Genomic DNA, 17882 nt, shown 5'->3' with positions numbered 1-17882 from the left:
TCTTTCTGTAGCTCAGGCCCTCAAGTCCTGGCATGCATTCTCGTCAATGTTCCCTGCATTCTTCCAGAGTGACCACAACTGCACAAAATACTGCAAATGTGGCCTCACCAATGTCTTGTACAACTGTACAACGCAGCCCAGTTTGTATAGGGGACACCGTGACTGGTGAGAGCGGTCGCCAATGGGCATGTCATGACCGGCGTGCCAGATCGATCCTGATGCTGATCTATGAACACACGTAATCTTGGCCATCAACCGAAAGGCTGTTGTGAAACATGGAAGGCAGCGGCAAGCAGCATCACCAGTGCCTGTGTTCACTGAGGCAGTCGGAGTCCACACTTTCCAAGTCCCATCATGACCCCATCCTCCAACCTAACTCCCACTATCAAAGATAGACACAAAATGCTGGAGTAACTCAGCAGATCAGGCAGCATCTCTGGAGAGAAGGAATGGGCGACGTTTCAGGTCTTCTTCTGAATGATGCTGCCTGACCCGCAGAGTTACTCCAGCATTTTGTGTCCATCTTCAGTTTAAACCAGCTTCTGCCGTTCCATTCCATTCAATCCTTCAACAGCCCCCCCCCCCCCCCCACTCTATCCCACCCATCAACCACTACCACTAATTCTCTTCCTCTCTGGCAGTGAGGAGGTTCGGATCCAGTTTAATTCGACTGCTGTGGATGGATTTGTCTCAACAACTTCCCCCAGTTGCTGTGAAACCTAATCTGCCAGCTGCCTGCTCTGTAGGAAGCCCATGACCAGCTGGGCAAGAGAATAGCTGCAGTTCACAGGACCCTAGCTGCGATCTGGTGGAAACATTAGCAGCACGGGCCTAAATCAGGATTAGCCACACTGTGTGAAACTCTGTGCTAGGCTGGTGCTGATAGAGAGTGGGATCACCAGCACCCACCTACACTGGGCTATACCATGCACACAGGGAGAGGGACAGGGGGGCAGAGGCACAAGGGAAGGGGGGAGAGAGAGACACAGAGACAGAGGCAGAGACAGAGGGACAGAGAGAGAGTGAGAGACAGACGGAGAGAGGGACAGACAAAGAGAGAGAGAGAGAGACAGTCAGAGAGAGAGAAAGAAAGACAGACAGGCAGAGAGACAGACAGACAGAGAGAAAGAGACATAGAGAGAGAGTGAGAATGACAGAGAGGCAGAGACAGACAGAGACAGAGACAGACACAGAGAGAGAGAGAGGGAGAGAGGCAGAGACAGACAGGCAACGAGAGACAGAGAGAGGGAGAAAGAGCACAAGAGCCAGCGAGATCGATCAGAAAATGAGAGGAAGAGAAAATTGAACGAGAGAGCCGCGGGGGTGACGAGCCTGTGGCTGAGGACCACAGGGTGCCAAGGATCGGTGTCCGGGTCACAGAGTGGCCACGTGTTTAATTGTCACATGTACCGGGAACAATGACGTTCCTACCAGCTGCAGCTTCACAGACCCGTCCATACAACAAATCAATATAAACTCTAATATGATAAATGATCAGTAGTACGAGTGATGTAGACTGTGACAGACAGACAGACAGACACACATGACCTTCAGCAGCATCCTCTCCATGTGTGGCCAAGCCATTGATGACAGAGTCGGCTGGACAAATCCACCCAGTTCATTAACATTCTTCAGGGCTTTTAGCTGGCCTGTGTGTAACCCCTGCCTGACCAAAGTGGGCCACTCTTCTAAAGAAGGGTCTCGACCCAAATCGTCACCCATTCCTTCTCTCCAGAGATGCTGCCTGTTCCGCTGAGTTACTCCAGCATTTTGTGTCTATCTTTGTCCACTCTTCGATTCACTTTCAAAATCCATTTCCCATTGATGAAAATTGGGAAAGGCAATAAATGCTGACTGTGCAACAATGTACAAATCTTCAGTTTAGAGATACAGTGCAGAAACAGGCCCTTCGGCCCACGCCGACCAGCGATCCCTGCACACTTACACTATCCTACACACACAAGGGACAATTTACAATTATACCAAGCCAATTTACCTGCACACCACTCCTACATTGGAGTGTGGAAGGAAACCGGAGATCCCGGAGAAAACCCACGCGGTCACAGGGAGAAGGTACAAACTCCATACAGACAGCACCCATAGTCAGGATCGAACCCGGGTCCCCGGCACTGTGAGGCAGCAGCACTACCCGCTACGCCGCCTGTGATGTGTATTAACCCATCAACGGAAAGACAAGACATTCCAATCGAACCGTCCACAATGTACGACACATGATAAAAGGAAGAAGATGAATAAGAGATGTTGCTGTAAGGTTAGCGATTGTAAACCTGCTGTGACCAGCACACGAGGAGTCACCTGGGCTGGGCGTAGGGTCGCCAATTTTCTCACTCCAAATAAGGGACAAAGGGTCAAAATACGGGATAATTACCCGACGACAATCCGTTGACCGACTTGGCCGTGCCTGGGGGAATGATGAGTTGGCCCGGGTGCTGGACTGCACACAAAGCCCAGCCGGCGGGCCAGCTGAGGAGTTTTGGCCCGGGCCACGCGACAAAGTCCGGCGCCCCGTCCAACTCATGAACCGATGATCGGCCGTGAGAAGGAGGGGTGGTGGTGGTGTCGGCGGTAAGCGAAGGTCCGAAGGTCGGTCGGCTGGGGCCACGGGCGAGGCACTGCTGCTGCACTCCATGGGCTGCACTACGTCGGGACGGGCGAGGCGGGGCCGGACGCGGCGCTCCGACCCGACAGGCCCGTCGACCCGAGTAGTAGCAGTCAAATATGGGACAAGGGCGGTCCCAATTCAGCCTAAAATCCGTGATGTCCCGGCTAATATGGGACAGTTGGCTACCCTAGTTGGGTGCCATCTTGGATCTTGGATGGTAGATGGTGTGGTTAAAGTGTGGGGGTCTGTGGATAAGGGTCAGAGTTCAACCCGTGAGGTTGACCACAAGAAATGTCTTCCCCACGACTGCATGGATCTGCCTGCTCCAGTTTCCATCCACATCAAGGAGAGATAGATCAGCTATGATTGAATGGCGGAGTTGACTTGATGGGCCAAATGGCCTAATTCTACTCCGATCACTTATGATGATCCCACAGACACACTGGTGAGTTACGTAGCTGCAGTCACCCCGTGCATGGATGGGTGCAGGAGCGCAGTGGTGTGGGTGGGGGTGCATGAACACCCAAGGGAGAATTAGTCAATGGGAAGTACGTGGGAAACGGCACTAATGGGATTGCCCTGAGAGCCAGCTTTGACGATGGGCCAAATGGCCTGCTTCTGGGCTGTACTCCACGACCAAGAAGGGCTGCGCACATCAGGTTAAAATGGTGGGCAGCAGAAGGACTGAGAACACTGAATCCCAACGTAACCTGATGGCCGCCACTCCTGCCCCCGCATCAACCCCCCCCCCTCACACACACAAAGCTACACATGATAGATTCACCAAGAATGCAGTGGGTCCCTGCACTGCTCCCTCCCCACGAGTCCCTGCACTGCTCCCTCCCCACGAGTCCCTGCATTGCTCCTCAGTGCAAGTCCCTGCAACACTGCATCGCCCGTCGGTACTGCTCCCTGCAACACTCTCCCACTGCGGGACCCGGTACGTTCCCTCCTCACTGCATCGCTCACTTACTGCAGCTCCATGCATTGCCGCTTCTCCATGTGACCTTACAGCGTTTCTCCACTGTAGGCCCCTGTACCACATCTTCCATGGGCATCACCACCCCCCCCCCCCCCACCCCCACACACACCTTGCAGGGGAGCGCAGTCCCCCCTCCCCCCCCCCGACTGACCCTCATCTAAGAGTTTCACACCGCTGCCTCAGTCGGAGGGAAAATCCCAACCTGGAGTTAGATGCAAAATCCTCCAGTCACCCCCGTACATAGAAACATAGACAATAGGTGCAGGAGTAGAGGCCATTCGGTATGATCATGGCTGATCATCCAACTCAGTATCCCGTACCTGCCTTCTCTCCATACCCTTTAGCCACAAGGGCCACATCTAACTCCCTCTTAAATATAGCCAATGAACTGGCCTCAACTACCTTCTGTGGCAGAGAGTTCCAGAGGTTCACCAATCTCTGTGTGAAAAAAAAAATTCTCATCTCGGTCCTAAAAGACTTCCCCCTTATCCTCAAACTGCGACCCCTTGTTCTGGACTTCCCCAACATCGGGAACAATCTTCCTGCATCTAGCCTGTCCAACCCCTTATGAATTTTGTAAGTTTCTATAAGATCCCCATCAGTATCCCAGAGAAAAGACAGCGGTATTTCTCAACTGTGTAGGAAGGGACTGCAGATGCGGGTTTAAACTGAGGATAGGCACAGAATGCTGGAGTAACTCAGCGGGACAGGCAGCATCTCTGGAGAGAAGGGATGGGTGACGTTTCGGGGCAAGACCCTTCTTCAGACTGAGTAGATAAAGTAGATCTTTTTGTCGCATATCAGCTCCAGCATTTTGGTTCTATCTTCAGTAGTTCTCATTGTCAGGCCCTGTGTGCCTTGTTGTTTGTGGCACCGGCCCCAGTCCACACAAAGGCAGCCGCTGTACAACACTGACCTTCCACCTTCCTCCCGCTCTCTGCCGCCCAAGGGTGGAGTCCATTAACAACACATCTGCCAGATATTTTAATCCACATATAGTTTGGATCCAAAAAGATATTATATTTTCCTTCCCTAAAATTATCTTTTTTCCAGTGATGTCCCCATAGGGGAGATGACAGATGAGCAGAAGCAACAAACTTTATCTGACTAACCAACGCTCATACAGTAGGAAGGAATGCAGATGTGTTTAACAAGGAACTGCAGATGCTGGAAAATCGAAGGTAGACACAATTGCTGGAGAAACTCAGCGGGTGCAGCAGCATCTATGGAGCGAAGGAAATAGGCAACGTTTCGGGAACACTTTTGTTTACGAAGGAATACAGATGCTGGTTTAAACCAAAATAGACACAAAATGCTGGTGGAACTCAGCGGGACAGGCAGCATCTCTGGATAGAAGGAATGGGTGACGTTTTGGGTCGAGACCCTTCTTCAGCATTTTGTATCTATCTTCACTACTGATACAGTGTTCAGTTTTCACTCTCCAACCCAGCAAACAGCCACTATGGAGGTGAATAATGGGCATTTAGGGGTACAGAGGAATGGGGGTGAATAATGGGCATATGGGAAAGTGGGGGTACGGGGGAGGGGGCGGCATGGGCATCGGGAGAGTGGTGGGTACGGGGGGAGTGACTGATGGGCATGCGGGAGTGCAGGGTACGGGGCAATGGGGTGACTGGGGACTGCATCCTAACCTATGGGAGGAATGCCCAGTAGTTTGATAACAGCAGGAAAGAAGTGGATCGTCACAAGTGGTGTGTGCTTTCAAGGTTCTACATCTAATAAAGTTCTATCAAACCGTATCGTATCATCTTCCCGGCAGGAGAGGGGAACAGAGGGGATGACTGTGGTGAAGGGTTTCCTGGTTCCGTTCCCACCGCTGTTTGTAGCAGTATTTCTGTTTTTAACTTCCGATCCCAGCGGCCACAGGTTTATTTAGTTTTCCACAGTTGCTAAGCATCTTTTCTTCCTCTCCTCTCCCTTGAGGATGACTCAGTGAATGAATGTGATATTTTTCCCATATACACATCACACAAATGCTGGAAACATTGAGAAGGAATCTTGCAGCGTGATCTTGAAGCAGTGAATGGAGGCGATGGCTGCAAGGGGGGGTTTGTGGTCAGCTGCAGCAAAATAGCGCCTCTTGCATGTGTGCTCAGCAGGGTGCGCCCTGCACATGCTGCGCTTAGTTTGGTTTAGAGATACAGTGGCGCAGCGGTAGAGTTGCTGCCTTACAGCGCTTGCAGCGCCAGAGACCCGGGTTCGATCCCGACTACGGGTGCTGTCTGTACAGAGTTTGTACGTTCTCCCCGTGACCTGCGCTGGGTTTCGCCGAGTTCTTCGGTTTCCTCCCGCACTCCAAAGACGCACAGGTTTGTAGGCTTGGTAAATGTAACAATTGTCCCTGGTGTGTGTGGGATAGTGTTAATGTGCAGGGATCGCTGGTCGGCGCAGACCCGGTGGAGAAGGGCCTGTTTCTGTGCTGTATCTCGAAACTAAACTAAAAGCAAAGATACAGCGTGGAAACAGGCCCTTTGGCCCACCTTGTCTGCACCGACCAGCGATCCCCGCCCATTAACAGAAGCTTATACACACTAGGGACAATTTTTATTTTACACTTATACCAAGTATACAAAGCCAAGGCAATTAACCTACAAAACCTGTACATCTTTGGAGTGTGGGAGTAAACCGATGATCTCAGAGAAAACCCGCGCAGGTTACGGGGAGAACGTACAGGCACCCCGGACATGTCGCGGGGCCGTGAGTCGTCACCCAATGAGTCGTACCTTTTCATAGTCGCTGCTGGATTTTCAACATGTAAGTGGGACAGGCCCTGTCCTCCAGCATTTTGTATCTATCTTCCCAATATTGATTCCATGTACACTTCACGCTGCCTTGGAAAAGCAGCAACATTTCCTATTCCAGACATTCTTTCTTCCCCCTGCTCCCATCCGGCAAAAGGTACACAAGCTTGAAAGTGCACGCCACCGCTCAGGGCCAGCTTCTTTAATCTTCATCAGGCTTTTCAACGGTCCTTCCATAAACTAGGACACTTCCAATTCACCTCTACCCCATTGTAGACACTGGACTGTCTATGGAACTGATGCACTACAATACTGAGAACTCTATCCACTGTGCCAGAGTCTAACCATTGTATTTATGGATGGAATATCTGATCTGTTTGGATAGCATCACAAGCAAAGCTTTTCACTGAGCATCAGTGCACGTGTCAATTTACACCTGACCCCAGTCACAGTTCCTGACTCACTCAGTACTTTACCCCAATCTTGCTCCTGTACTGAAATATAAACTGAACAAGATAAAGTGATGGAGGGCACTGCAGGCCAAACAACGGCCAACATCACAAACTGTCAGGAAAGCTTTGTGATGTGCCTCGGCCACCCCGGAAAAAACATTCACCACCTTCCTTCACATCAATTATAACGCTGATCAAAGGGTGGCACAGTGAGAGATTATCAGAGGTGTAGATAAGGTAGATCGTAGAGATAAGGTGGAGAATGTGAACCTTGTAATTGGCCATTATTAGAGGGCACATGTGACAAACTGATCAGGGACGCTCCCAGGAAGAGCATTTCACTTAGGGGTGGCACGGTGGCACAGCAGTAGAGTTGCTGTCTTACAGCGGCAGAGACCCAGGTTCCACCCTGACTACAGGTGCTGTCTGTACAGAGTTTGTACGTTCCCCCTATAACCGTCTGGGTTTTCTCCGGGTGCTCCGGTTTCCTCCCACACTCCAAAGACATGCGGGTTTGTAGGTTAGTTGGCTTGGTGAAATTGTAAATTATTCAGCGTGTGTGGGATAGTGCAAGTGATCATTGATTAGGACGAAGGCAGGAAAATGGGAATAGGAGGCAGAGATCAGCCATGATTGAATGGCCTAGACTAGATGGGCCGAATGGCCTAATTCTACTGGTATAACATGTGAACGTGAACTGTGGGGCAGACTGGGCTGACCGAGGGCATGTTTCCGCACGGTATCTCTACCGTCAAAAGTTTAAAGTCATTACTGGTTTGAAAGAACTCTTGTGGTTTTGAACCCTCCCACCTTGTATATTCTGGAGTTTAGAAGGATGAGAGGGTATCTCATTGAAACATATAAGATTGCTAAGGGCTTGGACACGCTAGAGGCAGGAAACATGTTCCCGATGTTGGGGGAGTCCAGAACCAGGGGCCACAGTTTAAGAATAAGGAGTAAGCCATTTAGAACGGAGACGAGGAAACACTTTTTCTCACAGAGAGTGGTGAGTCTGTGGAATTCTCTAGATAGGGCTTTTAAAGATAGCAGAGTCAGGGGATATGGGGAGAAGGCAGGAACGGGGTACTGATTGGGGATGATCAGCCATGAACACATTGAATGGCGGTGCTGGCTCGAAGGGCCGAATGGGCTACTCCTGCACCTGTTGTCTATTGTCTGTTGTCCTACACACGCTATGGACAATTTACACATACACCAAGCTAATTAACCTACATACCTGTACATCTTTGGAGTGTGGGAGGAAACCGTAGATCTCGGAGAACACCCATACAGGTCACGGGGAGAATGTACAACCTCCCTACAGACAGGATCCATAGTCAGGATCGAACCTGGATCTCGGGTGCTGCAAGCACTGTAAGGCAGCAACTCTACCGCTGCGCCACCGTGCTGCCAGTTATGGAGAAGCTTACAGCAATCATGGGAACGGAACATTGACAAGTCTGCATTAAACTCCCCAACCCTTGGCTGGGATAAGATTGACTGATGTTCTATCAGTCGGTAAACACTCGTTCCTTTAGATCAATTTATTCCCGTACATGACACAAACAAACAGTATCAAAGTACAACACAACTCCAGAAATCCACTGTGTGATTTTTTGGGAATAGTTTGTCATCTGGCTCGCCTGGTTATGTACCTCGTGCTCCAGTTCCACTCACTCAGGCCCAATACCACAACGCCTTTACATTCAGTGGAGCCCCGATCCCACAACCTGCTAAACACACTGCCGCGCAATCCTACGCTGCCTTGACATTTCCTTCAACAAAACTTAATCCAGCAAAGTGTCAGTTTACCACTTTGGGAATCAAATTCTGATAGGAAATGGCTAGTGTGGGGGATCGCTGGTCGGCGGGGACTCAATGGGCCGAAGGGCCTGTTTCCTTGCTGTATCCCTAATCGAAACTAAAAAACACTTGGATAGGAAGTGCACACAGGGATAAGGTCCAATGCAGGCAAATGGGACAAGCATCAATCGGCCTGTTCTTATGCTGAAGATTCTCCATTGAGCTGGGCCTAGGTCGCATGTTTCCACTCTCTCTGTAAACTGACAGGGATTCATTTCTCTCTCCCCCCTTCAACTCAGCTGTCACACTGCAACTCTCGTGTAACTTCTCAGATAAAAGTGAATCCAATGTTTTTTTGGGTACAGGTGCACAACCTTTTATCCGAAGATCCAAATAACGAAAACCTCCGAATAGCGGCCATTTTTTCGGTCCTTGAAGAAAGGTCCTTGAAAACGTTCACCGAGGGCGGCCCGCAGAGGTGACAGCGGAACCTCCGGTCGGTCCTCGAAGAAAGGGGAACTAAATCCCCATTCATAAAAGAGAAGGTGAGGGTATATTGCGCGGGAGGGTTAATAATTGACAATATGCTGCTGCCTGCCCGCTGAGTTAAAAAGTTCCCACGGTAGACTCACGATACACAGTGTTTCGTGAGTCTTGCGTGGGAACTTTTTAACTCAGCGGGCAGGCAGCAGCAGCAGATTGTCGCTCGCTTCAGTTTCACCCCACCTACACCCCTCTGCTTCCCGGCCATGTGTGTGACCCCTTCCCTCCCCTCTCCAGCTCCCCGCCCATTGCACCGGCACGGGGGCTTTGCACTGTCTTCACGTCAGTGATTGCAGCAGGGCAGTGCCAGTCACCGGAGACGTCAGGACCAACGGGACACCGACCCCCAGGCCCACTGCAAGCACGGAGATCCCAGAGACCCACAGCCAACAGCAGCCCAGCCCAGCCCCGCTCCAACTACAGAGGAACCTGGGTTGCGGATGACGGGGCGCAGCTCGGGGCGTCGTAGGGGCCCATCGGGGAGCGGGTTCCTGTTGGTCCTGACGTCTCTGGCCACCTGCCATCCTCCGGGAGCTGTACCGCCCTTGCAGGAGAGTGGGGTTGTTTGCAGTTGCAGAGGGAGGGGGCAAGGGCGGTACAGTTTCCAGTCTCAGCTCCAGTCCAGGGGGGTGGCCGGAGACGTCAGGACCAACGGGACACCGACCCCCAGGCCCACTGCGAGCACTGAGATCCCACAGCCAGCAGCAACTCCAGCCCAGCCCCGCTCCAACTCCAGAGGAACACGTAGGGGCAGAAGCTGATGGTGTGCAAGGTACGTCTTGTTCTTGGGGTGGCGGATGAGGGGGCGCAGCTCGGGCTGTGGGCAAACTGCCACTTGTCGCCGTAGCGGCCCATTGGGGAGCGGATTCCTCTGGAGTTGGAGGGGGAGGGGGTTATTGTGCTGTTTGATCGCCCCCTGCTATCCCAGGGACAGGGAGACACAGCGGCTTTTTAGACTGGTGGGCAATCACTTCCAAAGTTCTGCCCACACAGTCAGTACACCTCTCCTACACTGCATTTCATACAAACATTTATTCTGCAAGAAAAAACTACATTGAAGACTCAAACTCGCGACCGAGTTTACTGCCGCGATCAAGGCGCAAACTCGCGACCTTGCGGATATGAGCCGAGCACTCTACCACTGAGCCAGCCATTAAAATCTACGCTAAAAAATTTCCATTCCGAAGACCGACAAGTTCTGAATTACGAAAAGTGTCTGGTCCCAAGGCTTTCGGATAAAAGGTTGTGCACCTGTATTAGTAACATTATTACTAATACCCAGTATTAGTAATAATACTGGGTAAGGGTGGCTGCGGCAGACGACTTCCGGAGGTGCCGCTGAGAAGCTGAGGCCAGAGCCTCGCGGGATGATCTGTGGAGCCGTGGCTGGGGCCTGGGTCAGTGCCACTGAGGCATCTGGAGAGGACCCAGCACCGATAGTGGGGAGGTCGGAGCGACGGTCGAAGGACGGACACGTGGAGTGAGGAATGGAGGACCCGGTGTGGCGGGGGGGCCGCTGTGAGGGAGGGGGGGGGGGCAAGGACAACGGGGGGGCTGGTGCAGGAAGGGAGAGTTTGTACCTTTGTAAGCGCCCTCTATGTGGCCACTATTTGTATACCTTGGGTACGCAAGCAAAGAATTTCACTGTGACTGTGACATGTATTTAATCCAATTGGCCAGAGTTCGGTACCAGCCGCATCTCGATCATGGCAGATCGATGGAGTTTTATTTTAACAGGTTTTAAATGTGGCGATTACCCTCAGTAGCTATTTATAAGGAACCAAAATACACGTTTGGACGACAAAGATAGCATCCACCACCTCTGGCCAAGGGACCACGTGGATCAGAATAACCCAACCCCACTCCGACGCTCGGTTCAGTGGGACCTGTGTGTCCCTCAACAGACAAACGGTCCCGACCCGAGATGTCACCCATCCTTTTTCCCCAGAGATGCTGCCTGACCCGCTGTGCTACTCCAGCCATCAACACCTCGACCCACTTTGGTCAATTCATACCCCAGTCACTGCTGCACTAAGGGACGGCACGGTGGCACAGCGGTAGAGTTGCTGCCTTACAGCGCCAGAGACCCAGGTTCAATCCTGACTACGGGCGCTGTCCGTACAGAGTTTATATGTTCTCCCTGTGGCCATGTGGGTTTTCTCTGGGAGTTCCGGTTTCCACCCACACTCCAAAGAAGTACAGGTTTGTAGATTAATTGGCTTTGGTAAAAACTGTAAATTGTCCCTAGTGTGAAGGATAGTGTAAGTGTGCAGGGATCGCTGGTCAGTGCAGACTCGGTGCGCTAAAGGGCCTGTTTTCACGCTGTATCTTTAAACTAAACTAAAAATCTAGTTACTGTCATAAAAACTGACCAATATCCACAGCTTCTGGGGTAGAATGTTGCAGGAATTAACCGCTTTGTGAACAAACTTGGTAAAGTTTAGTTTAGTTTAATTACAGATACCGCACAGAAACAGGCCCTTCGGCCGATCAGCGATGCCTGCATATTATCACTATCACTATCATACACGCACTAGGGACAGTTTACACTTATACAAAGCCAATTTATCTACATACCCGAATGTCTTTGAAGGAGGAATCCGAAGATCTCGGAGAAAACCCACGCAGGTCACGGGGAGAACATGCAAAGTCCGTACAGACAGCACCCGTAGTGGGGATTGAACCCGGGTCTCCAACGCTGCCCATGGTTTGTCAACTGGGCCCTGAGACAACCGGTCTGAACCCCTGAAGTTCTCAATGGAGGGAGGGTACGAGAGGGAAGGGGAGACACAAGGAGTTCCTCTTGTTCCTTGTTCCAAGGCACACCAAGAACCTTGCGTGGAACGCAATGTGCTGGAGAAACACAGCAGGTCAGGCACCAGTCATCTGAAGAAGGGTCCTGCCCCTAGACGTCACATGTTCATGGTCTCTACATCCATGGTCTCACATTCAAGAACAGCAAGAAGATGAAACGACTTGGGACAACGGACAATGGATGAATTGGGCCGAAGGGCCTGTTTCTGTGCTGAGTAGATAAATGAAAAGTCATCTGGGTGAAGAGATCAGGTCTTGGTCCCAGAACCTTCATCATGAGGAAAGGGTGCAATAAATGAACAATGTGAAAAGGAACAAAATGTAATGCAATGTTTGTCAGTGAAAGCCTTCCAGAAAACACAGATTTTCCAGTCCATTTACAAAATGCACAATTAAAACCAGAATCTAAACAAATTGCAGACGAGCATCCATTGGCATCAGCATCCATTAGACCCAGCCCTGAGCTCAGAGTCACTGCACCACATTGGGTCTACAGTGCAACAGGTCAACTATCGGCCGACTCCACCAAGTAAACCCACTGTGGGCAGCCACGGTGGTGCAGCGGTAGAGTTACTGCCTGACAGAGCTTGCAGCGCCGAAGTCCCATGTTCGATCCCGACTACGGGTGCTGTCTATACGGAGTTTGCACGTTCTCCCCGTGACCGCGTGGGTTTTCTCCGATATCTTCGGTTTCCTCCCACACTCCAAAGACGTGCAGGTTTGTAGGATAATTGGCTTGGTGTATGTGTAATTTGTCCCTAGTGTGTGTAGGATGGCGTTGATGTGCGGGAACGCTGGTCGGCGCAGACTCGGTGGGCCAAAGGGCCCATTTCCATGCTGTATCTGTAAAACTGAAGCCAAAATAAAAACTAAAGTACACTATGACATCAGTTGGGCCCTTTGACAATCAGTCAACCTCAAGGGCGGCACGGTGGCACAGCGGTAGATTTGCTATCTTACAGCGCCAGAGACCCTGATTCGATTCGGACTACCAGTGCTGTTTGCACGTTCTCCCTGTGACCATCTGGATTTTCTCCAGATACTCCGGTTTCTTCATTCCACACTCCAAAGACGTGCAGGTTTGTAGGTTAATTGGCCTCTGTAAATTGTCCTTGGCGTGTAAACATAGAAACCTAGAAAATAGGTGCAGGATTAGGCCATTCGGCCCTTCGAGCCTGCACCGCCATTCAATATGATCATGGCTGATCATCCAACTCAGTATCCTGTACCTGCCTTCTCTCCATACCCCCTGATCCCTTTAGCCACAAGTGCCACATCTAACCCTCTTAAATATAGCCAATGAACTGGCCTCAACTACCTTCTGTGGCAGAGAATTCCACAGATTCACCACTCTCTGTGTGGAAAAAGTTGATCTCATCTCGGTCCTAAAAGATTTCCCCCTTATCCTTAAACTGTGACCCCTTGTTCTGGACTTCCCCAACATTGGGAATAATCTTCCTGCATCTAGCCTGTCCAGCCCCTTATTGTGTAGGATAGGCCCAGTGTATTGGTCGGCGCAGACTCAGTGGGCCAAAGGGCCTGTTTCCATGCTGTGTCTCTAAACTAATCTTGTACACCACTGATGAAGGACCCAGACCTGAATGGTCACCTATCCATGTGGTGAGATGCAGGCTGCCCTGCTGAGCTACTCCAGCACACTGCTCAATTTGTACACTATTTTTGGTTGAACTGGTGTCTATAAAAGGAATCGACATTCCCTATTGTGGGCTGGTGAGCTGAGTCCGGGCCCAGATTTCCCAGGACAACTCACAGTACCTAACCAGCCACATCTGGGAATCCTCCCCGGCACATTTGAAACATTAATGTGCAGGGAAAGATCTGAAAGGGCTAATTATTAGCAGTTTGTTATTGTTACTGTAAATGTGCAGCTGGCTTCACTGTGCACCACATCACACACATCCATGTACATCAAAGTTTTATATTTAGAACCAGTACTGGACTACCTTATTTGGTTACACTAGAACAGAAAGAGTATGTCCTGGGCACAGTGTTTACTCTATTCCACACTCCGTTTATAATAAAAATCAATGAAGATGATTAATTTATTCAGGCCATCCCTCATCAGGCCGTAACGCTGCCATCGTGATATCGTGGACAATCCGATACACGCAGTATCCACTTGGTGCTCCTCACTGAATCTCATCTGCAAACGGTTCTTCACAATAAAATATTGAAGACAGTCAGAATAGTCTCGAGGCCTGGCGTTCAGCTGTGCCATCTATTACCCTACTTAAGTCTGAGACACGAAGACCTGGGGGTGCTGATGTAATGAGCTCATATGAACTAGGCCATTCGGCCCATTGAGTCTACTCCACCATTCAACCATGGCTGATCTTTCGTTTCCTCTCAATCCCATTCTCTGGCCTTCTCCCCATAAGCCCTGAAACCCGTACTAATCAAGAATATGTCAATCTCCACCTTAAAAATATCCACTGACTTGATGTGTGAGAAGGAACTGCAGATGCTCCTTTACATCATAGACACAAAATGCTGGAGTAACTCAGCGGGACAGACAAGATCTGCAGGGCTCAACAGCGGGCACTGATGTTCCAGGCTCATTCCCAAGGGTTGGTGCTGCTGAGCTGGGAACTCAATCCCAGGGAACAACATACCCAGCTTCTGGTATTTCAGATTGGGGTTAGGAGGGAGAGATAGATCAGCCATGATTGAATGACAGAGTAGACTTGATGGGCCAAATGGCCCAATTCTGCTCCTGTCACTTATGATTAATGTGTAGGAAGGAACTGCAGATGCTGGTTTATAGACAATAGGTGCAGGAGTGGGCCATTCGGCCTTTCGAGCCAGCACCGCCATTCAATGTGATCATGGCTGATCATCCCCAATTAGTACCCCGTTCCTTTAAGAGCCCTATCTAGCTCTCTCTTGAAAGCATCCAGAGAACCGGCCTCTACCGCCCTCTGGCAGAGAATTCCACAGACTCACAACTCTCTGTGAGAAAAAGTGTTTCCTCATCTCCGTTGTAAATGGCTTATTCGTTATTCTTAAACTGTGGCCCCTGGTTCTGGAATCCCCCAACATCGGGAACATGTTTCCTACCTCTGGCCTGTGCAAACCCTTAACAATCTTATATGTTTCAATGAGATATCCTCTCATCCTTCTAAACTCCAGAGTGTACAAGCCCAGCTGCTCCATTCTCTCAGCATATGACAGTCCCGCCATCCCGGGAATTAACCTTGTAAACCTATGCTGCACTTCCTCAATAGCAAGAATGTCCTTCCTCAAATTAGGGGACCAAAACTACACACAATACTCCAGGTGAGGTCTCACCAGGGCCTCTGTACAACTGTAGAAGGACCTCTTTGCTCCTATACTCGACTCTTGTTATAAAGGCCAACATGCCATTCGCTTTCTTCACTGCCTGCTGTACCTGCATGCTTACTTTCATAGACTGATGAACAAGGACCCCCAGATCCCATTCTACTTCCCCTTTTCCCAACTTGATGCCATTTAGATGGTAATCTGCCTTCTTGTTTTTATTACCAAAGTGGATAACCTCACATTTATCCGCATTAAACTTCATCTGCCATGCATCTGCCCTCTCACCCAACCTGTCCAAGTCATCCAGCATTCTCATAGCATCCTCCTCACAGTTCACACTGCCACCCAGCTTTGTGTCATCTGCAAATTTGCTAATGTTACTTTGAATCCCTTCATCCAAATCATTGATGTATATTGTAAATAGCTGCGGTCCCAGCACCGAGCCTTGCAGTACCCCACTAGTCACTGCCTGCCATTCTGAAAGGGACCCGTTAATCCCTGCTCTTTGTTTCCTGTCTGCCAACCAATTTTCTAACCATGTCAGCACTCTATCACCAATACCATGTGCCCTAATTTTGCCCACTAATCTCCTATGTGGGACCTTATCAAATGTTTTCTGAAAGTCCAGGTACACAACGGTGATCGGGCTGATCACCAACGGTGATGAAACAAAATACAGAGTGGAGGTGCAGAACCTGGCGGACTGGTGCTCATGTAACAACTTGTCAGTAAAGACCAAAGAGCTGATTATTGACCAGGAGGTCACATAATGGAGAATACGCCCCAATCTCCATCTACGGGGGCAGTGTCCAACTTTAAGTTTCTGGGCACTCACATTTCAGAGGACCTCACATGGTCCACCAACACCGCTGCGCTGGTCAAGAAGGCACAGCAATGACTGTTCTTCCTGAGGACATTAAAAAAGACTGGTCTGCCCCAACAGCTGCTCACAACGTTCTACCGCTGCACCACAGAGAGCATATTACCGTATGGCATCTCTGTGTGGTATCTCAGCTGCACGGAGGCGGAGAGGAGAGCTCTTCAGCGCGCCGTCCACAGAGCGCAGAAGTTTATTGGGACACAGCCACCAGCCTTGGAGGGCATCTACCACACACGGTGCCTCAGGAAGGCCGTCAGCATCCATAAAGACTCCTCACACCCTTGTAACGGACTGTTCGAACTACTTCCCTCCGGCAGACGTTACAAGGCCTTCTACGCCCGCACCTCCAGACTCAGGAACAGCTTCATTCCCAGAGCTATAGCGGCTCTGAACTGGCCCTGCTGAGTGCCTCCCCACCCCCCCTGGACTGTCTCCCTCGGATGGTCACGTCACACAGACACATCTGCACTTCAGGACCTTTCTGTCCTGGGGCTCCTCCGTGGCCACAGTGAGTCCCATCACAAATTGGAGGAGCAGCGCCTCATATTCCGCTTGGGTAGTTTACACCCCAGCGGTAAGAACATTGACTTCTCCAATTTCAGGTAGTCCCTGCTTTCTCCCTCCTTTCCCTCCCCTTCCCAGCTCTCCCACAGCCCACTGTCTGCGTCACTTCCTTTCTTTTTCCTGCCCCCCCCCCACGCCCCCATCATTCTGAAGAAGGGTCTCGACCCAAAACGTCACCTATTCCTTCGTTCCATAGATGCTGCCTCACCCGCTGAGTTTCACCAGCATTTTGGTCTGCCTTAGGAATCTGAGGGGTAACTTCTTCATGCAAGAGGTGGTGGGTGAATGGAATGAGTTGGCAGAGGAGGTAGTTGAGGCAGGGACCATCACAATGTTTAATAAACAGTTAGACAGGTATGGGCCAAACTCAGGCAGGTGGGACTAGTATACAGCGGCTTGCAAAAGTTTTCATACCCCTTGAACTTTTCCACATTTTGTCACGTTACAACCACAAACGTAAATGTATTTTATTGGGATTTTATATGATAGACCAACACAAAGTGGTGCATAATTGTGAAGTGGAAGGAAAATTATGCATGGTTTTCAAATTTTTTTACAAATAAAAAACTGTGTGTGCGTAAATGTGTGACATGGTTTTACATAAACACTCACATTGTACACCCACAACTATACCCAGACATTCACACACTGTACAAACACTGTATGCACACTACACACACTACATTGTACACACTACACTGTACACACACTACACTGTACACACTACACACACACACACTACACTGTACACACTACACACACACACACTACACTGTACACACACACTACACTGTACACACTACACACACACACACTACACTGTACACACACACTACACTGTACACACTACATACTACACACACACTACACTGTACACACTACACCGTACACACTACACACACATTACACTGTACACACTATACTGTACACACTACACTGTACACACACTACACTGTACACACTACACTGTACACACACACTACATACTACACACACACTACACTGTACGCACTACACACACACACTACACACACACACTACACTGTACACACTACACTGTACACACACACACTACATACTACACACACACTACACTGTACACACTACACACACTACACTGTACACACTACACTGTACACACACACACTGGACACACTAC

General features: G+C 50.1%; 1 protein-coding gene across 4 annotated transcripts in view; it reads right to left on the bottom strand.

The window, feature by feature from the left end:
• tln2 (talin 2) overlaps window positions 1-17882 on the bottom strand; it is a 310927-nt gene that overhangs the window by 245233 nt on the left and 47812 nt on the right. The window lies entirely within an intron of this gene.

This window comes from Amblyraja radiata, chromosome X (assembly GCF_010909765.2).
Source record: "Amblyraja radiata isolate CabotCenter1 chromosome X, sAmbRad1.1.pri, whole genome shotgun sequence".
Taxonomy (NCBI): Eukaryota; Metazoa; Chordata; class Chondrichthyes; order Rajiformes; family Rajidae; genus Amblyraja; species Amblyraja radiata.
This window is presented reverse-complemented; position numbering and strand designations above follow the sequence as displayed.